The 26696-nt window shown below is 38.6% G+C and overlaps 1 protein-coding gene across 1 annotated transcript in view; it reads left to right on the top strand.

The window, feature by feature from the left end:
* LOC126263629 (membrane protein FAM174B-like) overlaps positions 1-24224 on the top strand; it is a 41694-nt gene extending 17470 nt beyond the window's left edge. The window contains exon 3 of the mRNA XM_049960719.1: positions 23610-24224. The gene's annotated coding sequence lies outside the window, so the exon portion shown is untranslated. The remainder of the gene's footprint in view (positions 1-23609) is intronic.
* The last annotated feature ends 2472 nt before the right edge of the window (positions 24225-26696 follow it).

The following is a 26696-nucleotide window of genomic DNA, read 5'->3' as shown; positions in this document are numbered from 1 at the left end:
GCCCAGCTACAATCTGCTGCAGTCCGCATTGTCCTTCTTCATATGACCTTTTCCCTTCATTTCGTTTACATCCCTCCGTCATTCAGTGTCACCAGAGCAGACTTCCTCCAGCTTATTGGGCAACTCCTTCACCCCTTTCTGCTGCTCAGTGACTTTAAATGTGCACCATCCCCTTTGGGACATGCCCATAACCTGTGAGCGAGGGTTTTTTTTTTTTTTTTTAACCACTTGCATTCTCATTTATGTTTGCTGTCTGAGTTTTTGGCCCTCTTAGCGAACAATGCACGGGCTGTCAACCACGTTTTACTTTTTATCTGTCGTAGCAATATGGTGAAAGACATCTAATTTGTAGTTCAGTATCTCAGTTTCTCTGTGGCATATTTTATGGACCTTTCTCCAAGTCTTTGTTTTGTGAACCTAATTGTTTTTGTGCCCTAAACAAAACAAACAAACAGTCAAGTAATAAGCTCACTACAATTCCATTTTCACTGTTCTGAAACATACCGACCATTAGTTATCTGTATATATGTAAGTGCTACACTCAGATTCATAATTTGTTTGATGAATTACTACAAAACAGTGACTGATGAAATGCTGTCGTTGAAGTGTTATTACACCAAGAGCAAGACCACTGTCTCTGGTTGCTGAGGCCATGCTCCGAGCAGCAGTGCGTGATGAGAGAAGCAATCTGGGTGGTGGAAGTGAGGAGAAGGCTAGGGTGGGGAGGAGAAGAGGTAGAAGGGAGCAGGGTAGGGGTGGGGTACTGTAAGGTGCTGCTAGTGGGAGCACACAGGGACGAGATGGGGAGAGAGTAAGGCAACTGGATGCAGTCAGGAAGTCAGATGCAGGGGAAGTGGGGGTGCAGAAAAGGAGAAAAGTGAATAGGCTATGGGTGCATTTGTGGAACAGAGGGCTGTGGAGTGCTGGAGTGGGAAGAGGGTAGGGGGATTAGGTGGTTGAAGAACAGGGACTAACAAAGGTGTAGGTCAAGAGGGTTATGAGAACATGTAGTATATTGCAGGGAGAGTTCCCACCTGCGAAATTCAGAAAAGCTGGTGTTGGTAGGAAGAGTCCAGATGGCAAAGGCTGTGAAGCAATTATTGAAATGAAGAGTGTTGGGTTGGGCAGCATACTCAACAATTGAGTGGTCCACCTGTTTCTTGGCCACTCGTGCAGACAGACACAGCTTGTTGGTTATCATGCCCACATAGAACGCATCACAGTTGTTGCAGCTTAGCTTTGTTGATCACTTGACTGCACCATTCTAGTACCTTATGAGGAGCAAACTGTAGAAAGGCAAAGGTCCAGAGTTCGAGTCTCGGTCGGGCACACAGTTTTAGTCTGCCAGGAAGTTTCATATCAGCGCACACTCCGCTGCAGAGTGAAAATCTCATTCTGTAAACATCCCCCAGGCTGTGGCTAAGCCATGTCTCCGCAGTATCCTTTCTTTCAGGAGTGCTGGTTCTGCAAGGTTCGCAGGAGAGCTTCTGTAAAGTTTGGAAGGTAGGAGACGAGGTACTGGCAGAAGTAAAGCTGTGAGCACCGGGCGTGAGTCGTGCTTCGGTAGCTCAGATGGTAGAGCACTTGCCCGTGAAAGGCAAAGGTCCCGAGTTCGAGTCTCGGTCGGGCACACAGTTTTAATCTGCCAGGAAGTTTCATATCAGCACACACTCCGCTGCAGAGTGAAAATCTCATTCTGGAATCTGACAGTTTTATTCCGTCTGCATGCAGTTTAAGTATATGCAGAGCTTTCTTCAAAATACAAATCTCTCCTGCTTCTTTATATCATTCAGGTGTCTTCATGAAAATATCATAATTAAGTTTCAAAAATCTCTTCCTCCAGTTTCCCATAGAGAAAGGCTGTTTTTACATCACTCTCATGTAGAAACTTTTCTCTGCTGCCAGAGCAAACAACAGTGAACAGATATCTACAAATGGGCTGAATAATTCTTTGAAATCTGTATCCTAGTCTTGTTGACACCATCAGACAACCAGCCTGGCTTCATATCAACCATATCAACTTTAAAAATCTATTTGCTTGTCAAGGACGCATTCCTTACTGCCTGTTTTGTATTCATCAACTTCCACATGTCATTCTGTTGGTGGTTCTTTCCATCTTCTATTGCTATCCAGTTTTATTGATCTGCTTCATTTACACACTATTCATGTGAAAGTAATGCTGTTTCATAATCTGTGTATTTTAAAGGTTTTTATCATATTGGTTCAATCCATTAAATTGTAGTTTCTTCATTCTTCATTGCATCGTCTTTTGTCTTTATTTTCTTCACCTTCATTTTCTTGATCTTGACTTTCATTTGCTTGATTGTCAGTGTCCTTTGATTTCAAATTTGACATGTCTTGAGACAGTAATATTTTTTATCTGGATCAAACAGTTTGTAGCCATTTTGAGTTTAGCCTAGAAAAATGCATGAATTAATCCTTTCATCTAGTTTCTTCAGATAGCTTAAATTTTTGACAAATACCCTTGATCCAAAAATTTGAAGTCTTGACAAATCTGGTGTGCTTTCAAACTACTTTCCTGCTGGTGTAACACATTGACTGATAGTTGGACTCTAAGGATTAAATGTGTTGCTATTAGTTCTGCTTCTCCCCAAAGCACTTTCCTCAGTTTGCTGTCAAAGATCATAGCTCTTGCCGTGATCGTTATTGTTATATTTAGTCTCTCTAAGGATTACTGTAGTCAAATGCAATTACTTTTTCTTCATACCAGTTCTTAAACTCACAAGTGGTGTATTCACCACCTTTATCACATCTTATTTTTGACACTGATTTTCAATTTCTAGCATGTATTTTCTTATGACTCTTGCAGCTTCTGACTTACGTCTTAACAAATAAGTTACACAAAAATGAGTGAAATCATCTAATACTGTCATTTAGCATCTGTAGTCATTAAATGTGGGGATCAATCTGTACACATATATCAGTATGTATTATTTCAAGTAGTTATGTTGCTCTTTCTCTCACAGTAGAAAATGGCTTCATTTTTAGCTTAGCTCTCAACAAGCTTCATACAATTTTTCTGCTTAGAATAAACTATTAAGAATTCCATCACACATTTTCTTGATCTTTAAGACTTTTGCCTGAATGACCTAGCTTCTCATGCCATTCAGGTTTCTTTTCTTCTGTCAGTAGTGATTGCATTTCTCATTTAATGTTCACTTTATACAGTCCATATCTGGTTTTTGGTCATACTATAATGAGTAGTTTATCTTTATCTACGCTATCATAGTCTTCGATATTTTTAAGTTTGTCCACTTCATTACACCAATGTCTTGTCCATTCAGAATGAACAGACATTGGTGTTCCTTCTTTCTCATTAGCTTCTTCTGAATTTTTTTCATTGTTGCATTTATATGCAGTAAATGAATTGCCTTTTTTATTCTTTTCTTCATTGATGTCTTCTGTTTCGTTCTCTTCAGCGATGTCTCTCTTTTTCGAATGACTAGCTCTTCTTTGGTGTCTTCTGATTTGAATAGTGCTATTTTTGTGTTGTCTATGTTCTTAAAAATGTCGATATTCAATCTTCTTCATTATGGTTTGTTCTTTTACGGTGAGGACAAGGCTTCAGAGGTCTTGGTTTTGGATCTTGTACATTTTTACTTTTGAAGTAGCACTCTTCTTATTTGTGACTAGATTTCTTGCTTTCAGAGAAGTATTCTTTCTTCTTAAGCTTCTTGCAAAGTGTCCATGTCCATCTCATTTCTTATAGAGTAGATGCTTTCTTATATTTTTCTTAAAGTGAATGTCAAAGGCAGTACTCTGTTCTTGATTATTATTTTTCAGTTGTTCCCCTCCTGACACGAGCCTAGCATTTAGACTGTTCACAGTCTTCCCATCGCAAGGTAACATGTCCCATGCTGAAGAAGTTTTTTAATTAGACTGGGAAAATATATAGTGTGTAGGGTGTGAGTGTACTATCTGACATATGTTCTGACAGTAGACAATTTACTTCTAATTCTACATTCTGCAATGCTTTTCCATTACTTGCCATGTCTCTAGTTTCATTGTATTTGAAACTATGAAGTTCTGGAAGCAACTTCAGTGTTCTTTGAGTAGAGTTTCTGTTGTGTATAGCTTCAAGTTTATCACACACAAGTTTCGCAACACATGTGGCCTTACTCTTTTGTCAGGTGTCCTCATTCTGTGGGACTACTGTAAATAAAAAATCATTTTCAAAGTTTTTGTTTTTAGAAAAGTCTCCTCTACAACATTGTTTATTACCCAAAATATCCTAATTCAAAAATAACCAGTCAAAATTACCTCTAAAGTTTGGTATTGAAAACTTAGAAAATCCACTTTTTAGACTCAAAAATAACAACCAAGAAGTGATTTATTAGTGGGTATTTTTTTCCTCTAGTTAGGTGCCATAAACTACTAGCCTTGTAGAGAATAAGAACAATGACAAATGTTTCCTTAATTTTTTATAAATTTTTTTATTTGAAAATCTTGATTCTTTTTTTTCCCCCTAAAGTTTGGGTTAGATATCTCTGGTGGGACTGAATATAATAATCTGATTTTTTGTACATTTTGTACACCTACATGATAGTAAAGTACTGTAAAAATTTGAACATTGATATTTGACTGTGAACAAAGACATAAATTTTTGAAAACAATGAAATAATTCACGTTACGCTACAATTGATCTCATGGTTGTTCCCTATTTAAATACTACACTATTTCATTGTAATAAAATTTATTTGTAACCTCTATTTAGTTAACACTGTCATCCTATATTTAGTTAATATTATTGAGTTAATAATAAAATATTAAACAATAGGAGCCTTTGCTGTAGTTCTAAGTTTGAAAAAAATTGCCCAGTTACACTAGGTTTATTCTCAAATACATTACTAAGAGCTCAAAATGATAAAAGCAAAATAATAAACATGTTAAATGTATCTTCTGTTGAAAAGGCAACAGTTTTGAGCGTGAATTTAGTCCTCTGGGCAGTTATGTACAGGAGCTCGGTTCACAGAATTAAAAGTTTCTGCAGGAGCCCAGTAATCAGTGACAAGCCTATGTACGAACAGTTGTACCCCCACTACATTTGCTGTGTCTGGCATTGTTGTAATCAGTCTGTTCAGAAACCTCTGTTGGAGTAGATGTACATACTTCATTTAGAATGTAGAATATTTTATGTGCTTTTGTCATTAGTGTGATTTTTAATTAACTAAAATTATTTTAAAAATCAATAACAAATAATTTTGAAAAACTAATCGGAATGCAATAAAATGGATGAATGGTGCTCTATTGGACATATAGTAAATGAAGTGTGTCATGAGACAGTTTATGGCTCAGTTTCAAAAAACTTTAAAAAATGTTAATGACTTTCATGAAGATGGACTAACTTCGTTTAAATTATGAGTAGGTTCTTCTTTATCATCAGTTTGTGAGTATCATGAGAAAAAATATATTCTGAGGTACAATCACATTTTTGGAAAAAAATGCTCTGATCCATTGAAAGTTCATAAATAGCCAGTTATTAAAAGTTTGAGGGGAAATAAAACTTGAAAATTTGTCTACGTTAAGTGTGAGCTAAACAGCTTTCCGAGTGAAAGTTTTTGTGATTCCTGGAAATTGTGCCCAAACTGTGTATTCCTAATGAGGAAGCTATTAGCAAATTAGATTTTACTTGTTCTGATTTAGAGGTATCTCCTGCTTCAAAAATAACAAAACTGGTTAGTGGAAAAGAAAACCCGCTATTGAAGCAAGGCACAGTGAATTTCAGACAAAATTAGAAAAGAATTAGAATCATGCTTTAATAATGCAGATACCAACAGTATTTCTAAAAAAAAAGGAAGAGAACCTACCTCCAGAATCACCTCACACGGAATATTGGAGCTTAATTGAGAAACTAAAAAGTAAATCTTCAGTGACACCTAAAGAGGAAGAAGTTAAAATTTTTAGTTTGCTCATTGACTCATGGTCAAGAGAGAGAAAAAAAAAATGGTTCATGAGTTCATTGTTTCTAATCACTTGGTTAGACTAACCTGAAAATTAGTCAGGTGATCTTTCACAGAACCCAAAAAAATTCTGGTCATATGTAAAGGCTGTTAGGTAGCAATGAGCAAATGAGACAGGAAGGACAGGAACGGAAATTGAGGGTAGCAAAGCAAAAGCTGAAATGCTTAACTTCATTTTCAAATGTTCCTTTGCAAAGGGAAATCCAGGAGAACTGCCCCAATTTAATCCTCGTAACACCGAAAAGATGAACGAAATAAGTATTAGTGTCAGTAGTGTTGAGAAACAGCTGAAATGGTTAAAATTGAACAAAGCTCCAGGTCCCAATGGAATCCCTGTCAGATTCTATGCTGAATTTGCTGCTGAGTTAACCCCTCTTCTAACTATAATCTATTGTAGACCCCTCAAACAAAAAGTAGAGTCAGTTCATGGAAAAAGGCACAAGAAGGGTAGTAGAAGTGATCCACAAAACTACAGTCAAATATCCTTGACATTGATTTGTTGTAGAACCTTGGAACATATTCTGAGCTCAAACATAATGAGGTATCTTGAACAGAATGACCTCAATGCCAACCAGCATGGATTTCGAAAACACAGAACGTGTGAAACCCAACTCTCACTTTCCTTACATGACACACTGAAAGCTTTGGATCAAGGCAACCAGGTAGATGCAATATTTATTGATTTCCAAAAAGCATTTGACTCGGTACCACACTTACACTTTTTATCAAAAGAATAAATGTAAATGTTGTGTGACTAAGGCCTCTAGGGGACTGCTGACCTCAGATGTTAAGTCCCATAGTGCTCAGAGCCATTTTTTTGACTAAGGCCTCCCGTCGGGTAGACCGTTCGCCGGGTGCAAGTCTTCAGATTTGACGCCACTTCAGCGTCTTGCACGTCGATGGGGATGAAATGATGTGGATTAGGACAACACAACATCCAGTCCCTGAGCGGAGAAAATCTCCGACCCAGCCGAGAATCGAACTCGGGCCCTTAGGATTGACATTCTGTCGCCCTGACCACTCGGCTAGCAGGGGCAGATGTCAAAAGGATGACTGGACTGAGGACTTTTTGGTAGGGAGGATGCAGCATGTTTTCTTGAATGGAAAGTCATCATCAGATGTGGAAGTAACTTTGGGTGTGCCCCATGGGATTCTTGCAGTTCATATTGTATATAAATGACCTTGCAGACAATACTATAGTAAAATCAGGCTCTTTGCAGATGATGCAGTTATGTATAATGAAGTATTATGTGAAAGAAGCTGCGTAACTATTCAGTTAGATCTTGATAAGATTTCAAATCATTGCAGTGATTGGCAACTTGGTCTAAATGTTCAGAAATGTAAAATTTTGCACTTCGCAAAACGAAAAAACATAGTATCCTATGACTCTAACATCAGTGAGTCACTGTTGGAATCAGCCAACTCGTACGAATACCTGGGTGTAACACTTTATAGGGATATAAAATGGTATGATCACATAGGTACAGTAATGTGTAAAGCAGGTGGTGGACTTCGGTTTATTGGTATAATACTGGGGAAGTGCAGTCTACAAAGGAGATTGCTTACAAATCACTTGTGGGACCGGTCCTAGAATATTGCTGAAGTGTGTGGGACCTGTACCAGGTAGGACTAACGGGGGATATTCAACATATACAGAGGAGGACAGCAGGAATGGTCACAGGTTTGTTTAAATCCATGGGAATGTGTCGCAGAGGTACTGAAGGAACTGAACTGGAAGACTCCTGGAGACAGACGTGAACTATCCTTAGAAAGTCTATTAACAAAGTTTCAAGAACTGGCTTTAAGTGTTTACTCTGGGAATATTCTGCAACCCCCTATGTATCACTCAGACAGGGATCTTGAGGATAAGATCATTCTAATTACTGCATGCACAGAGGCATTCGAATAAACATTCTTCCCACACTCCAAATGTGAATGGAACAGGAAGCAGCTCTAGTAAGTGGTACAATGGGACGTACCCTCTGCCATGCACCTCACATTGGTTTTCAGAGTATAGATGTAATAAATGTAGAGGCATTGTTCCAGTTTTAGGAAAGAAGAAAGGAGTAGGTGTAAGTGAAGAAACAACTGAAAAGATTGATTGAATAATTGCGGTGGTTTACAGGACTATACGGCAAGGTCATCAGTCCTACCATTCGAGAGTTACTCACAAAAGAGAGAGGGTCCACTAAAAGTGGACGGGATCCAATGAGAGGGATCAAACTATAAAATGAGAAAGTTAAAACACACACAGTATAAGGCATAAAGTGTAGACCAAATCTAAAAACGGGGGAAAAAAAGGGTTAAAAGAGCGGTCTCGATACGGTAGTCATGGGTCCCAAACCAAGAAAACATGAAGAGAGAACCCAACCACAACCACCCTCAATTGTGAAAAGATACAGTAATATTTTGAAGATGATGAAAAGAGTAGAATGTGCCCAGTTAGCAAAGATAGCAAGAGAGTTTTTATAAATGGAGTTAAAGTAACAAAGCAGAAACAACTAGTGCCATCAAATTTAAATGACCTTTATTTGGCTTTCAAAAATGCTCATCCTGAATGAAAAATTGGAAAGTCAACATTTTGCGACTTTCACCCTAAGTGGTGTATTTTGGGTGGCTCCTCAGGAACACACTTCATACGTGTTTGTTTATATCATCAAAATGTCAAACTGATGACTGCAGTTGCAAAATGCAGTGATGTTAACTACAAAGAGTTACTAGATTTAAAGGTATGTGACCCTAACAATTATGCCTGCATGGTGAGTTTGTATGATAAATGCCATGGTGAAGAAACCAATCTTGAATTGTTAAACGAATCCTAGGAGGAAATCCCTGACAATGTTACCTTCATACAGTGGATCACAACAGACAGGGCTGAAATGATAACAGTGGTTAAATGGTAAAAGTACCTTGAATCTTTAGTTGATAACTTAGATCACCTCAAAAGACACCACTATGTTTTTAAAATCCAAAGTATGTTTTTGAAGGACAAAAAAAGCACAACTTTATGAAACTGAATGCTTGGTGCTAGCTGATTTTACAGAAAACTTTATTTTTGAGTCTAAAAAGTGGATTTCTTTAGTTTGGTATTGTAAACTTTAGAGGTAATTTTTGTATTTGGCTGGTTGTTTTTGTTTTTGGTTGGTTGTTTTTGTTTTTGGTTGGTTGTTTTTGTTTTTGGTTGGTTGTTTTTGTTTTTGGTTGGTTGTTTTTGTTTTTGGTTGGTTGTTTTTGTTTTTGGTTGGTTGTTTTTGTTTTTGGTTGGTTGTTTTTGTTTTTGGTTGGTTGTTTTTGGTTGTTTTTGTTTTTGGTTATTTTGGGCAATAAACAATGTTGTAGAGGAGACTTTTCTAAAAACAATCAAGTCAATTTCAATGTTGTTGTTGTTGTTGTTGTTGTTGTTGTTGTGGTCTTCAGTCCTGAGACTGGTTTGATGCAGCTCTCCATGCTACTCTATCCTGTGCAAGCTTCTTCATCTCCCAGTACCTACTGCAACCTACATTCTTCTGAATCTGCTTAGTGTATTGATCTCTTGGTCTCCCTCTACGATTTTTACCCTCCACGCTGCCCTCCAATGCTAAATTTGTGATCCCTTGATGCCTCAAAACATGTCCTACCAACCGATCCCTTCTTCTAGTCAAGTTGTGCCACAAACTTCTCTTCTCCCCAATCCTATTCAATACCTCCTCATTAGTTACGTGATCTACCCACCTTATCTTCAGCATTCTTCTGTAGCACCACATTTCGAAAGCTTCTATTCTCTTCTTGTCCAAACTGGTTATCGTACATGTTCCACTTCCATACATGGCTACATTCCATACAAATACTTTCAGAAACGACTTCCTGACACTTAAATCTATACTCGATGTTAACAAACTTTTCTTCTTCAGAAACGCTTTCCTTGCCATTGCCAGTCTACATTTTATATCCTCTCTACTTCGACCATCATCAGTTATTTTGCTCCCTAAATAGCAAAACTCCTTTACTACTTTAAGTGTCTCATTTCCCAATCTAATCCCCTCAGCATCACCCGATTTAATTTGACTACATTCCATTATCCTCGTTTTGTTTTTGTTGATGTTCATCTTATATCCTCCTTTCAAGACACTGTCCATTCCGTTCAACTGCTCTTCCAAGTCCTTTGCTGTCTCTGACAGAATTACAATGTCATCGGCGAACCTCATAGTTTTTACTTCTTCTCCATGAATTTTAATACCTACTCCGAATTTTTCTTTTGTTTCCTTTACTGCTTGCTCAATATACAGATTGAATAACATCGGGGAGAGGCTACAACCCTGTCTCACTCCTTTCCCAACCACTGCTTCCCTTTCATGCCCCTCGACTCTTATAACTGCCATCTGGTTTCTGTACAAATTGTAAATAGCCTTTCGCTCCCTGTATTTTACCCCTGCCACCTTCAGAATTTGAAAGAGAGTATTCCAGTTAACGTTGTCAAAAGCTTTCTCTAAGTCTACAAATGCTAGAAACGTACGTTTGCCTTTTCTTAATCTTTCTTCTAAGATAAGTCGTAAGGTTAGTATTGCCTCACGTGTTCCAACATTTCTACGGAATCCAAACTGATCTTCCCCGAGGTCGGCTTCTACCAGTTTTTCCATTCGTCTGTAAAGAATTCGCGTTAGTATTTTGCAGCTGTGACTTATTAAACTGATAGTTCGGTAATTTTCACATCTGTCAACACCTGCTTTCTTTGGTATTGGAATTATTATATTCTTCTTGAAGTCTGAGGGTATTTCGCCTGTCTCATACATCTTGCTCACCAGATGGTAGAGTTTTGTCAGGACTGGCTCTCCCAAGGCCATCAGTAGTTCTAATGGAATGTTGTCTACTCCCGGGGCCTTGTTTCGACTCAGGTCTTTCAGTGCTCTGTCAAACTCTTCACGCAGTATCTTATCTCCCATTTCATCTTCATCTACATCCTCTTCCATTTCCATAATATTGTCCTCAAGTACATCGCCCTTGTATAAACCCTCTATATACTCCTTCCACCTTTCTGCCTTCCCTTCTTTGCTTAGAACTGGGTTGCCATCTGAGCTCTTGATATTCATACAAGTGGTTCTCTTCTCTCCAAAGGTCTCTTTAATTTTCCTGTAGGCAGTATCTATCTTACCCCTAGTGAGACAAGCCTCTACATCCTTACATTTGTCCTCTAGCCATCCCTGCTTAGCCATTTTGCACTTCCTGTCGATCTCATTTTTGAGACGTTTGTATTCCCTTTTGCCTGCTTCATTTACTGCATTTTTATATTCTCTCCTTTCATCAATTAAATTCAATATTTCTTCTGTTACCCAAGGATTTCTATTAGCCCTCGTCTTTTTACCTACTTGATCGTCTGCTGCCTTCACTACTTCATCCCTCAGAGCTACCCATTCTTCTTCTACTGTATTTCTTTCCCCCATTCCTGTCAATTGTTCCCTTATGCTCTCCCTGAAACACTCTACAACCTCTGGTTCTTTCAGTTTATCCAGGTCCCATCTCCTTAAATTCCCACCTTTTTGCAGTTTCTTCAGTTTCAATCTGCAGTTCATAACCAATAGATTGTGGTCAGAATCCACATCTGCCCCTGGAAATGTCTTACAATTTAAAACCTGGTTCCTAAATCTCTGTCTTACCATTATATAATCTATCTGATACCTATTAGTATCTCCAGGATTCTTCCAGGTATACAGCCTTCTTTTATGATTTTTGAACCAAGTGTTAGCTATGATTAAGTTATGCTCTGTGCAAAATTCTACAAGGCGGCTTCCTCTTTCATTTCTTCCCCCCAATCCATATTCACCTGCTATGTTTCCTTCTCTCCCTTTTCCTACTGACGAATTCCAGTCACCCATGACTATTAAATTTTCGTCTCCCTTCACTACCTGAATAATTTCTTTTATCTCGTCATACATTTCATCAATTTCTTCATCATCTGCAGAGCTAGTTGGCATATAAACTTGTACTACTGTAGTAGGCATGGGCTTTGTGTCTATCTTGGCCACAATAATGCGTTCACTATGCTGTTTGTAGTAGCTAACCCGCACTCCTATTTTTTTATTCATTATTAAACCTACTCCTGCATTACCCCTATTTGATTTTGTATTTATAACCCTGTAATCACCTGACCAAAAGTCTTGTTCCTCCTGCCACCGAACTTCACTAATTCCCACTATATCTAACTTTGACCTATCCATTTCCCTTTTTAAATTTTCTAACCTACCTGCCCGATTAAGGGATCTGACATTCCACGCTCCGATCCGTAGAATGCCAGTTTTCTTTCTCCTGATAACGACGTCCTCTTGAGTAGTCCCCGCCCGGAGATCCGAATGGGGGACTATTTTACCTCCGGAATATTTTACCCAAGAGGACGCCATCATCATTTAATCATACAGTAAAGCTGCATGCCCTCGGGAAAAATTACGGCTGTAGTTTCCCCTTGCTTTCAGCCGTTCGCAGTACCAGCACAGCAAGGCCGTTTTGGTTAATGTTACAAGGCCAGATCAGTCAATCATCCAGACTGTTGCCCCTGCAACTACTGAAAAGGCTGCTGCCCCTCTTCAGGAACCACATGTTTGTCTCGCCTCTCAACAGATACCCCTCCGTTGTGGTTGCACCTACGGTACAGCCATCTGTATCGCTGAGGCACGCAAGCCTCCCCACCAACGGCAAGGTCCATGGTTCATGGGGGAAGTCAATTTCAATATTGTAACTTAATCCAGTGCAGAGATATTCGGATTAACACTAATATCTCCAAACTGGAAAACCGTCATGAGCTTGCTAGTAAAAATGGCTGCCATTCAGTTATGCTGCTAGGTACAATTTTTTAAAAACTGTTTTGAACTTCTCAGTTATAGGGTCGACACATTTTAAAAAAAAAATAAAAATTGTCAAGCAACCACCTTAATTTTTAGCGGATGGCTTTGCTTGGATTGATTGACCCAGTATTACATTAAAAATATGACTGATGCATGAATAGAACTGTATCATCACAGAGTTTGTGTTGTCCTCACCAGTTGACATTAAGGCAGTGTTCTGACAAAATGGTGACAAAGCAAGAACAGTTTTTCTGTATTGGAAAATGTGAGATGTATATCTGTTACAACAGTGCAGCTTACATTCAGAAGGCACTTTGGAAAAGAATAATCTGCACCTTAAGCAAAAATTTAAACTGGAAGATTATGGCTACTGCCTTCAATGTTTCATTAGAATGCAGCAAGTACTTCAGGATGAACATTTCACTTCAAAGTGGATATTCTGTGACGAAGTAGCCATCAGGTTATTCTGTGACAGTGTGGGGCACTGAAAATTCTCATGAAATTATGCCACATGAACAAGATTCTCTGAAGGTTAATGTTTTCTGTCCATTGTCATAGATCAAGCTGTATGGGCCATTTTTCTCCTGTGAGAAGACTGTGACAGGTACCTCTTACCTTCATATGTTGCAGTTGTGGTTGTTTCCACAACTGACAGCCGATACCAAGAATTTCATCTTCCAGCAAAACTTGGCACCTCCTAATGGGAGCATCAATGTTCGTTGCTGTCTGGAAAATAGTCTGCCGCATTGCTGGGTTGGACATAGTAATGAAGGAGGTGCGGCTCTTTTCATGTGGCACCCCAATTGCCTTGTGTGACTTTTTCCTTCAGAGTTGCATTAAGGGCTATGTTTGTATAACCCCACTTCAAAGAACTGTAGAACAGCTCAGAGAACACATCAATGCTGCTGTGATGCCAATTGACAGAATGTTGCTTCGTAAAGTATGGAACAAACTTGACTGCTCTTTTGATTTGTGTTGTGTGACCAGAGGGTAACTCAGAACATTTGTAGAGTGCAAAATGCAAACTTGGTGAGTTTACAGTTCTATTAATGTATGAATCATATTTTTGCATTTAATACTTTGGAAAATACAGAGCTTTGAAAAAGAATGGATCATTTATGGTAGACTTATATAATGTTTCACCTTGCTCTTACATTGCTGCTGCTGCTGCTTTTTTTTTCTTGTCATATTTTTCAGGTAATTAAGTCTGCCCACATGATCACTTAGCTCTTGCATAGTGAACATTACTCTGATTTTGACATCCCGCATAGCAAAAGTGTTGCTGCCCTTGAAAACTTTATATCGCGAAATTCTTCTTTTTCAGACAAGTATTTTTCTTCTTTCTTTGCTTTAGCATTTCTTTGTTGCTTTTGTTGATTTCACGATCTCATTACATTGTTCACATCAACTGTTTTCACCTTTTTTCATGTTTAGATTTCTGGGCCTCATAACCTGTTGAATCTTCATTTCTGTGTGTTCACTTAATTATAAATATTAAACAGTGGGAAGCCCAGGATGGAATAAAAACAATATAATGAAAAAGGATAGATTGCTACTAACCACATGGGGGGAGTGTTGAGTGTTGTTGTTGTTATGAGTGTTATAAGATACACGCATTGAATTAAACAACGTAGGTCACTTTATTGCCATCTTCGTACACCAGTGGGACACACACTACACATACTCTCAAATAACTCACATTCTCTTATTACTCTGGTTGTCAACCTTTAAAAACCATGTAGTAAACATTGACAATATTGTGAAGAGAATAGTTGCTACTCACTGCATAGCGAAGATGCCGAGTCACAGATAGGCACAACAAAAAGTATATCAGCAAATGACCTTTAGGCCAAAAATGCCTTCATCACACACACACACACACACACACACACACACACACACACACACACACAAACACACACACACCTCAACAGCCAGAGACTGTGGTGGTGAATAACAACTATCCTTTTCATAATATTGTAGTTATTCCATTCTGGATTTTTCCATTGTTCGATATAGTAAGCATTCTGTGTTCCCAACTCTCTTAACACTTTCAACAATGCACAATCTTATTTCAGTGGTTGTGGAGACTAGAGATAGTTGGGAGGAGTAGGTTTTGGCTAAATTTGCTTAGTAAATTCATGATAATGCTTTCATGCAATTCAATACACACTGAAAAGGAGGTCTGATCTCTGAATAAATGAATACCCTGGCTACACATAGTGTCTGCATTCCATTCAACCACCTATACTTTCATAACTAATATTGTGACCCTGTGGTCCACTCATTTAATGCACCTCCAGTGGCACTGCTTTGAATGTATTGATGTCTCGACAGTTGTTGAACACCTACCTGCAAAAATGGCATTTTTAATTTTGTGGACTCTTATCACACACAACCATACGTGGTGGTGGTGTATGCAAAGACAGACCTATAAATTGTTGCCATAATACTTGTTGACCATTTTTCATATAATTGCACATGGAAACCTTGTGAAAGAATGGTTTATTACATCAAAGTCAGTATGTGCAGTACTGTGACTACACACATATACAAATACTTGACAACCACAGAGTAATGGTAACAGCAAAGAGCAAACAGGAAACTGCTGATATCAATTTACATATCCCAACAATATAGATAAATAGGAAATCCTTTTCTTTTCTATTAGCAATTATAGCTGATCCTTTTTTAACATTTTCAATGACTCGGTAATATTCTAATTTGCTTAAAGGCTGTGATTCACACTGTCAACTCCTTTGATAAGTTAACAGAAAATGTCTGTAGCTTGTCATTTATTGCCTATTTTTCATTAAAATCATTCTTCCTGTGCTTGTAAAAAGTGGTTTCCAACAGTTAAACCCTTCAAACAGCCACACTTTCCTCTACAGGACTAAACTTTTTCAGTAAGGCTAGTTGAAAAAATGTCCCAGTGATAAATTGTTGGTTATGGAAAATAATGTGAAATATTGTTAAACATACATGAATGCTCTAACTTTATTGGTATTTGACTGTTGCCTCATACATTTTTGAAGTTTCTTTTATAGTTGACATTCTTCTTCTGGTGAAGAGAATGTACTTGAAAACAATATCATCAGATATTCCAGAGCATAGTTTGTTGAACCTAATGATGACATGTCATCTGTATGAGATATAAAGTTCTTTGTAAAGGGATTTTCCATACTTCATACAATAATTACCAAAGTATCATTTACTCTGTTGTGGATCAGCCATGATTGTCTCCTCTTCACAAAAAATCTCTTATTGGTTCTGTTTTACTATCTGATGTAACCATTTATCACAATATAACAGAGGGAAACATTCCACGTGGAAAAAATATATCTAAAAACAAAGATGATGTGACTTACCAAATGGAAGTGCTGGCAGGTCGACAGACACACAAACAAACACAAATATACACACAAAATTCAAGCTTTCGCAACAAACTGTTGCCTCATCAGGAAAGAGGGAAGGAGAGGGAAAGACGAAAGGATGTGGGTTTTAAGGGAGAGGGTAAGGAGTCATTCCAATCCCGGGAGCGGAAAGACTTACCTTAGGGGAAAAAAGGACAGGTATATACTCGCACGCACACACATATCCATCCACACATACAGACACAAGCAGACATATTAAATATGTCCATTTATCACAATAGATTTACTTGACTTAGATATCTGTATTATTGTCTTCAAAAATATCATATGAGCTACAAAACTTCAGTCATACGTCTTGCTGACATGGAAGACAGGTGCAGTTTCCTTTTTGCTCTATGATATGCCTATTTTTATGTCTAAAAACAAAGATGATGTAACTTACCGAACAAAAGCGTTGGTATGTTGATGGAGACACTAACAAACACAAACAAACACACAAAACTCAAGCTTTCGCAACCCACGGTTGCTTCATCAGGAAAGAGGGAAGGAGAGGGAAAGACAAAAGGATGTGGGTTTTAAGGGAGAGGGGAAGGAGTCATTCCAATCCCGGGAGCGGAAAGACTTACCTTAAGGGGAAAAAGGGACAGGTATACACTCTGGCACGCGCGCGCGCGCACACACACACACACACACACACACACACACACACACAAACACACACACAAACACACACACACACACACACACATATATCCATCCGCAAATATACAGACACAAGCAGACATATGTCCCCAAGTAGCTACATCATCAACAAAGGCTAAAGCATTGAGATCGCCATTTTCTACCTTCTTGATTTCCTTTATAATCACATCTGTAAGTGCAGTAAAAAGTAATGGAGAAAGTGCACTCCTCTGTCTGACCTGAACCAGCCTGATCTGCCATTACCCATTTGTCCACAACTTTTACAGATTTCATGTAGCAGTTGTCTGTTATTAGGGAGTTTGGAACCATTCATTTTTCTCAACACTCCCAGCTCCTGTGATGACCTCAACCTCCAGGAAAAATAATTATCAAAATCTGAACTGTGAAGTCATCCAAAATTGTAGTTGGAAAACCACACTCTTTGTTATACTTTTCAATTGGTCACGATTCCACTTTGTTTATGAACTGAAAACGCAAATATTCATGAGAAACTGCTCTGAAATTAACCTGAACCGACAAAATTGTGTATATATTCTCTGAAACTTCAAAGACATCTAAGACAATATCTGAAAGAAATTATAAAAAGTGACAAAATTCCGTGAATCACACACAATGCTGTTATCAATCGCATGAACACTGGGGGGTTTCACCATACATCTACCCACTTTTGAGTATAACCAGTGTCTCTTAATACTACGACTCGTAGCAATACAATATCAAAAACTTTTATTTCTGGGTAAACACTCATTACGTGATTTCACAGCTGACATTTATAATTCCCGCTCACGTCAGGAAAAGCACCGATACGGGAATAGCAGCTTTCACGTTATTGGTCAGAACGCAAGCAATTATGGCGGTCGCCGTAATTTTCGCGCGAAGCCATATATCGTGACAAAATACTCTTATTAGTCACTCACATATCTAGAGTCATAACAATACATAAAGCTACATAAAATAACTACAGTAATTTTGACATGCAAGGAGAATTAGTCCTAATGAGAGGAAGAAGTTTATATTTACTGGTGTTTCAACAATGACTACCAGGCAACTTTTAATTCACTGATTGTAATTTTATTTTCGTCAGCAGAAAGCAAACTAAGCAAAGAATGTAATTAAATAGAGTCTGTAATTCTTATACTTTTAATAGAGAAAGTAAGTTTCTAGGTCAGGGGATAGCGTTCGGCGAAATCCCTAACTTTTTGTTGCATATAAAGCTTTGTGTTAGGCAGCACGATGTCGGCGGGTTACGATGATGAGAGCAGGATACAGACAGTTCCCATGGTTAATCTTCTCCGGCGAAATGCAAATAAAGTTCCGGTACAGCTGTATCATTAACCCCATGTTGATTAACAAACCACAAGACACCAGTATATGAACGTTGTTGACATGTCCTCTCTTTCAAAGTACATGACGTAGACATCGCTCGTTTTTACACTTTATGCACTGTCCGTGACACTATCGTCCATAATTACACGGTTCGTCACATTCATATAGTCTTAGCCACAAATACACAGTTCATAGAATTGTTCTTGTGTGTGAAGCACACCGTAAACAATGTCCACTCTATTCTCGCATTTCAGACTTCGACAACGTCACTGAAAGCCATTTGTATTGCACAGTTAATTAGTCTTCACTTTCACGGCTTGATAGAATGTGATATACAACAGTTCCACCACCCAAAACCAGTACCAGCAAAGTTCATTCACATAAAAGCACAGTTCGTGTCGGCCACACCAAAGTAATGTTAGCGGCACTTTCACTGTCCGGTTTATTTGCTCTTAAAGTTCGTTGGCGATGGCATTACATACCGCAGTTGTAAAGAGAATTAACAATCTGATAGTTCGGTATCACTGTCCATACAATTACGTATGCTTTTCATGAAACACAGTACCATTTTTCCCGCACACACTTCACAGACACGCCATCCACCATCCCCTCTACTACGCAACAACCTTTCGACTCTCGATATCACTATCACTGTCCCCTGTCTATAGATGTTATATCGTTATTGTAAATTACATAAACCTTTTTAAATGTTATTGACTGCATTTTTCACAATTAATAATATTCCAAAAGAGAACTTTACAAACTTTACCACAGGTACAAAGCAAGAAACATATTTATCCATTGGCAAACGAAATAATCACAATTACATCTTTACATTTACAGGGTGTTTAAAAAATGACCGGTATATTTGAAACGGCAATAAAAACTAAACGAGCAGCGATAGAAATACACCGTTTGTTGCAATATGCTTGGGACAACAGTACATTTTCAGGCAGACAAACTTTCGAAATTACAGTAGTTACAATTTTCAACAACAGATGGCGCTGCGGTCTGGGAAACTCTATAGTACGATATTTTCCACATATCCACCATGCGTAGCAATAATATGGCGTAGTCTCTGAATGAAATTACCCGAAACCTTTGACAATGTGTCTGGCGGAATGGCTTCACATGCAGATGAGATGTACTGCTTCAGCTGTTCAATTGTTTCTGGATTCTGGCGGTACACCTGGTCTTTCAAGTGTCCCCACAGAAAGAAGTCACAGGGGTTCATGTCTGGCGAATAGGGAGGCCAATCCACGCCGCCTCCTGTATGTTTCGGATAGCCCAAAGCAATCACACGATAATCGAAATATTCATTCAGGAAATTAAAGACGTCGGCCGTGCGATGTGGCCGGGCACCATCTTGCATAAACCACGAGGTGTTCGCAGTGTCGTCTAAGGCAGTTTGTACCGCCACACATTCACGAAGAATGTCCAGATAGCGTGATGCAGTAATCGTTTCGGATCTGAAACATGGGCCAATGATTCCTTTGGAAGAAATGGCGGCCCAGACCAGTACCTTTTGAGGATGCAGGGACGATGGGACTGCAACATGGGGCTTTTCGGTTCCCCATATGCACCAGTTCTGTTTATTGATGAAGCCGTCCAGGTAAAAATAAGCTTCGTGAGTAAACCAAATGCTGCCCACATGCATATCGCCGACATCAATCCTGTGCACTATATCGTTAGCGAATGTCTCTCGTGCAGCAATGGTAGCGGCGCTGAGGGGTTGCCGCGTTTGAATTTTGTATGGATAGAGGTGTAAACTCTGGTGCATGAGACGATACGTGGACGTTGGCGTCATTTGGACCGCAGCTGCAACACGGCGAACGGAAACCCGAGGCCACTGTTGGATCACCTGCTGCACTAGCTGTGTGTTGCCCTCTGTGGTTGCCGTACGCGGTCGCCCTACCTTTCCAGCACGTTCATCCGTCACGTTCCCAGTCCGTTGAAATTTTTCAAACAGATCCTTTATTGTATCGCTATTCGGTCCTTTGGTTACATTAAACCTCCGTTGAAAACTTCGTCTTGTTGCAACAACACTGTGTTCTAGGCAGTGGAATTCCAACACCAGAAAAATCCTCTGTTCTAAGGAATAAACCATGTTGTCTACAGCACACTTGCACGTTGTGAACAGCACATGCTTACAGCAGAAAGACGACGTACAGAATGGCGCACCCACAGACTGCGTTGTCTTCTATATCTTTCACATCACTTGCAGCGCCATCTGTTGTTGAAAATTGTAACTACTGTAATTTCGAAAGTTTGTCCGCCTGAAAATGTACTGTTGTCCTAAGCATATTGCAACAAACGGTGTATTTCTATCGCTGCTCGTTTAGTTTTTATTGCCGTTTCAGATATACCGGTCATTTTTGAAACACCCTGTAAAAACCACAGTAGAATGTTACATAATCACAATTAGAAATGCCCATATAAACAAAAGAAAAACAATAGAAATCTAAAGAAAATCACGAAAAAAAATTTTATATGCTTAATTAACAATGCCTGCACAACCTTACCTCAGAGTCATATCCTTTTTCCAAATCCAGGAATGATTATGAGATCTTTATCCTTTTCCCAATACTTTTCCATTGACTGTCATAGTGCAAATATGAGGTCTGTTGTTCCTCTTCTTTTTCTACATCTACATCTACATGGTTACTCTGCAATTCACACTTAAGTGCCTGGCAGAGGGTTCATCGAACCATTTTCGTACTACTTCTCTACCATTCCACTCTCGGATGGCGCGTGGGGAAAAGGAACATCCAAACCTTTCTGTTTGAGCTCCGATTTCTCTTATTTTATTATGATGATCATTTCTCCCTATGTAGGTGGGTGTCAACAAAATATTTTCGCATTTGGAAGAGAAAATTGGTGATTGAAATTTCATAAATAGATCCTGCCGCAAAGAAAACCGCCTTTGTTTCAGTGACTGCCATCCCAACTCTGGTATCATGTCAGTGACACTCTCACCCCTATTGTGCGACAACATGAAACAGGCTGCCCCTCTCTGCACTTTCTTTATGTCCTCCGTCAATTCCACCCGCGCAGCAATATTCCAGCAGAGGACGGACAAGTGTAATGTAGGCTGTCTCTTTAGTGGGGTTGTCGCATCTTCTAAGTGTTCTGCCAACAAAGCACGCCAGCAAAGCACAGTCTTTGTTTCGCCTTCCCCACAATATTATCTATGTGGTCTTTCCAATTTAGGTTGCTCGTAATTGTAATTCCTAGGTATTTAGTTAAATTGACAGCCCGTAGATTTGTGTGATTTATCGTATACCCAAAATTTATCGGATTTCTTTTAGTACCCATGTGGATGACCTCGCACTTTTCTTTGTTTCGTGCCAATTGCCACTTTTCGCACCATACAGAAATTCTCTCCAGATCATTTTGTAATTGGAATTGATCGTTTGATGATTTTACTAGATGATAAATTACAGCATTATCTGCAAACAATCTAAGGGGGCTGCTCAGATCATCACCTAGATCATTTGTGTAAATCAGGAACAGCAGAGGGCCTATGACACTACCTTCCAAAACAACAGATATCACTTCTGCTCTACTCGATGATTTACCGTCTATCACTACGAACTGTGACCTCAGATCCGTGTTGTTACTCATCAAACTGGTTTTCTAACAGTGATCTTAATCTTTTATTAGTAACGTTTTTCAATATCTTTAAGACATTGTGATCCCCTTATAATTACAAAACTTTCGTCTGCTTCCTTTCATGAACAGTGATGTTATACCCTCTTCTTCCAGTTGTCTGGTACTCTATTTTCCTCCTAAATGATTCCCTGTGTTCACTGTAGCCATTTTATTCCTTCTATGCCTTATTACTTTGATCATGTCTGCCGTCAGTTGTTCAGGCCCAGCTGATTTGCCTCCTTTCATCTGCTTCAAGATGTTCTCTGTAAGAGGTGGTTGTTCCACTTCAAGTTCTGGTAAATCTTTTTATTTTCTATTCCTCCTCCATTATCTCCTTGAGATTCTGTAATGTGTTGAAGTATGTTTTCATATTTTCTCTGATCCCTTCTGCATCGTGGACTGTGGTCCCATTTTATCCACCGCATTACTTTTATGCCCTCACTATCTGATGTTTTGCTATTTACTAGTCTGTATAGCATTTTATTGTTTCCATTACTGTCCTCCTCTAGTCTTTGAGTGAGTACTCCCCAACTTATCTCCTTTTCTTGCTTCACAACTTTCTTAACCCTAAGCTTCTTGTCCCTATAAGCTTGTTCCAATGTGGATAGTTTTTGAGCATCTACTGGTTTGATCCTGTGGGTTTGTTTGTTTTTCTCCACGTATTTGTTTTCCTTCAATATGTTCCATTCTTTAACAGCTTCCTTTACCCTGCGATTTCACTGGCTGGTTTCCTTCTGTTTCATTTTACCATTGGTTTACCACAGACTTGTCAACATAGTTTGCTAATGTTGTCCTAAATGTTGTCCACTCATTCGCACTACCTGTTTCATTTGTTGGTAATTCTGCAGTTGTCAGACTTTGAAATATGTTCTTCTTTCCTGTTTCCTTCGCACTTCATTCGTTGATCTTGCACATCTTACTTAAACAGATTGTGATAGTCATTTTATCAAATAAAGATATTATTGATGTCTGTCACCAAACTTAGTAAGAAACTTTACAATACAAGTGAAGCTGGATGACAGTATTATTGACTGCATGAAATAGACATTGATTGCTGACACACTGAATGAAAATTAGCACCTTATAAAATTACAGCAGCTGGAGAAATTTTGAATCGCATCTGTATAAATGTTGATGAGTGGTTATTTGAATATGGTCCATCATTATTATAGTAGTAACAGCATGGGAAAGGGGGGGGGGGGGTCAGGATCCAGACTATTCAGTTATGCCTTCAGAGGCTCTGCTGTAATGATGGTGAAGATGAATAGCTATAGCAGAATAATATAAGTTTTAGTCCACTCCCATTTTGAAAGTAAAACTCCATAATACTTATATACTCTCATTTAGTATGTCATTTGACTTCAGAAGGAGTAATAACCATGATTTTTTGCTATTTACTAGTTCATCCACCTGTAATTACCTCGTTGTTAAGACATGAAGAACCCTTTCCCTCTTGCACCCCCCCCCCCTCCCTCTCGCCCAAACCCTCGTCCTCTGCCCTTATGTTAGCAGGTGGATTGAGTCACATTATTCAGTTAACTGAATTATTGTTTTCAGTGCTTGTGCCATTATTATGTGATTTAAATTTTTAGTTTTATTATCAAATTAAATTTGGACAAAATTGTTTGACTTCATTACATATGGTCCGTATAACATTAGTGTTTCTACATGTTACTAGATGTGGATCTATTAATTCTGTGTGACATTACAGATGTCTTTATTTTTAATAATATTTGTGGAATTTTTTCTTGTTTCTTTTGCAGTAAATTTACATAAACATCTGTGAGACTGGAGTGCTAACTTGCTGCCACTTCTTCATGTTAAGAGGTTTTGTGCATTTCTTAAAGTGACTGCAGCTGTTTCGTCAGTGATATGGATGACTGTTATGAAATGCACGTTGACCAGGCTACTTACAAAGAGAGAACTATTTTAGTGCGTGTTGTTCTGCAACTCTTTTCCTGTCATGCAGTATTTGTTTACCTGTCTGCATTAATGGTTTACCTTAAATATCTCTGAGAAAAATAGTACTCTCAGATAATGAAAAAAGAAAAAAAGAAGGGGGGAAAAGCTTTTTGTTGAAAATGACAATTGTGTAAGTGTGGAGATAAAGGATAACATGACTGGTAAAATCTGTATTTCAAAATGGTGGACAACATACTTAATTCTGCCTTTGACAAAGTAACATTAACTAACATTTACAATATTTAGACTGAATAATCATTTATTTACTTTTTATCCATTTCAACTGATAAATTGGCCTAATGCTTCTGAAATAGAGGAAATGCTGTGAAATTTTTGATCTGTCCCATGTTCAAAATATGGAGATGTGGAAGTTGCTTCAGTCAGACAACTGGCAAAATTTTAGATACATATTTTTTTATTGGCATAAAAAATATTCCAAGCAATCATTACTTTTGTTGCAGGTAGCCTTCTTTTATTATCAAATTCCCCGAGTGTGTTCTGTATCAGTTACGTCATCAGATCTGAAATTTAAAAAACATTTTTATTTTTGAAATATTGAATACCTTGTTAATGAATGCTTGGTTTCCAAAACAGGTGAATATCCTTGTACTAACAGTTGGAACCCAACCAGCTCTCTTGAAAAGAAAGCCCTGCAGGAGTTTTATCAAAAGCTGTGACTAATTTTAATGTTAATTGCAGATATGTGAAGAAATTGGAGAAAGCTGTTTTATATCATATCTAAAAGCTTTAACTGCCTCTAAAGCAATATAAAAAAGAGGCACCTTTGACTGATCAAAAGATGGCAAAAAAAGAAAATAAGCTAGAAGTCTGATTTGTAAATGCCTGATTTAATATGTACAAATTGTTGCTAACATGTTATGTAAATAAATTATTTTGACAACATCTTAGACATTCATTTCTTTCATCTTAAGAACCTTTTACGAAACTAAAATTTTGTATGGATTGTTACTGTGCTCCACCTACCGATTGATCTGTTCTAGGTGAGTTGTTACCTTTCCCTTACTTTATATACTAATGACAATCGAATAGCTTATGTATGCATATTTGGTTCAGTCCTGTTGTTGTGAACTGCGTCAGATCAAATTACCTTCTTGTAGGGCTGAAAAGGAAAATCAATTTGAGAAAACTATAAAATTACAGCGAGGCTTACTGGCTGGCCAATACGTACCTTCACGATGCAAAAGTGCAAGTTCTGCCATTAAACTGGCCGAAAAGTTGGTAAAAGTTGTTCTACCTTTTGTAACTGCATGTTTCTACCTTGAAAAGGAGAGTTTCATACAGTCATCTTCCTGTTTTTACCTTGAAAAGGATAGTTTCATACTGTCATCTTCCTGTTTTCCTCCTAGAGCTTAATTTCAATATTTATTTCACTTATCATTTCTCCCCCTCTTCAACCTTTTTTACATGTCACTCTGCCCTGCTGTCATCTCTGGACTGAAGTTGGCATAATACTTATCTTGAAACTAATCTGTATGCACCCATGATCTAGGGCTAGCATCTTTTAATAGTAATCAAAACGTCCCAGGTTTGAAACCCACCACTGCTTAAGTTTTGATTAATATTCAGCACTGGCATAAGAAGTCACCCTCATTCTGCCATTGGGCTTGTCAAAGAGGGCGGGGGCATGGACTGAGGTTTAGGGCAGTCTCTTGTCCTTGGAGTGGGAAACTGCTCCTAAAGCAGAAGAATCAACAATGATCAACAGCATGAGAATTCAGAAGGCAATGGAAACCTCTGCCTTAAAAACACACAATGTGTATACACAGGACATGTGGCCTCTAATTGACAGTGTCGTGATGATCTCTCCATTGGATTCTGGAGTAGTCCGCCATTCGGATCTCCGGGAGGGGACTACCAAGGGTGAGGTGACCATAAGAAAAAGATTGAACAACCAATGAAAGGATAACATCCTACTAGTTGGGGCATGGAATGTCAGAAGCCTGAACATGGCAGGGAAGTTAGAAAATCTGAAAAGGGCAAATACAAAGGCTCAGTCTAGATACAGTAGCTCTCAGTGAAGTGAAATGGAAAGAAGACAGGATTTCTGGTCAGATGAGTATAAGCTAATATTGACAGCAGCGGGAAATGGTACAACGAGCATAGGATTTGTTGTGAATGGGAAGGTAAGGCAGAGAGTGTGTTACTTTGAACAGTTCAGTGACAGGGCTGTTCAAACCAACACCGACAACGATAGTTCAGGTACACATGCCGACATCACAAGCTGAAGAGGAAGACAGAGGGAAAGTATGAGGATATTGAAAGGATAATACAGTCTGTAAAGAGAGATGAAAATTTAATTGTCATGAGGGACTGGAAAACGGTTGCAGGGGAAGGAGTAGAAGAAAAGGTTGCAGAAGAATATGGGCTTGGGACAAGGAATGAGAGAAGAGAAAAACTAATGGAGTTCTGTAATACATTTTAGCTAGTAATAGCAAATACTCTGTTCAAGAATCACAAAAGGAGGAGGTATACTTGGAAAAGGCCGGGTGATATGGGAAGATTTCCATTAGATTACATCATGGTCAGAGAGAGAGTCCGAATCGGATAGTGGATTGTAAGGCATACCCAGGAGCAGATACAGACTCAGATCACAATGTAATATTGATGAAGAGTAAGCTGAAGTTTAAAGAGTTTAATCAGGAAGAATCAATACACAAATACGTGGGATACAGAAGTACTAAAGAATGATGAGATACGCTTGAAGTTCTGTAAGGCTATACACACAGCAATAAGGAATAGCTCAGTAGGCAGTACAGTTGAAGAGGAATGGACATCTCTAAAAAGAGCAATCACAGAAGTTGGAAAGAAAAACATAGGTACAAACAAGGTAACTGCAAGGAAACCATGGTAACGGAAGAAATACTTCA

This window comes from Schistocerca nitens, chromosome 6 (assembly GCF_023898315.1).
Source record: "Schistocerca nitens isolate TAMUIC-IGC-003100 chromosome 6, iqSchNite1.1, whole genome shotgun sequence".
NCBI lineage: Eukaryota > Metazoa > Arthropoda > Insecta > Orthoptera > Acrididae > Schistocerca > Schistocerca nitens.
The sequence above is the reverse complement of the archived record's forward strand: the minus strand, read 5'-3'. Positions and strand labels throughout refer to the sequence as shown.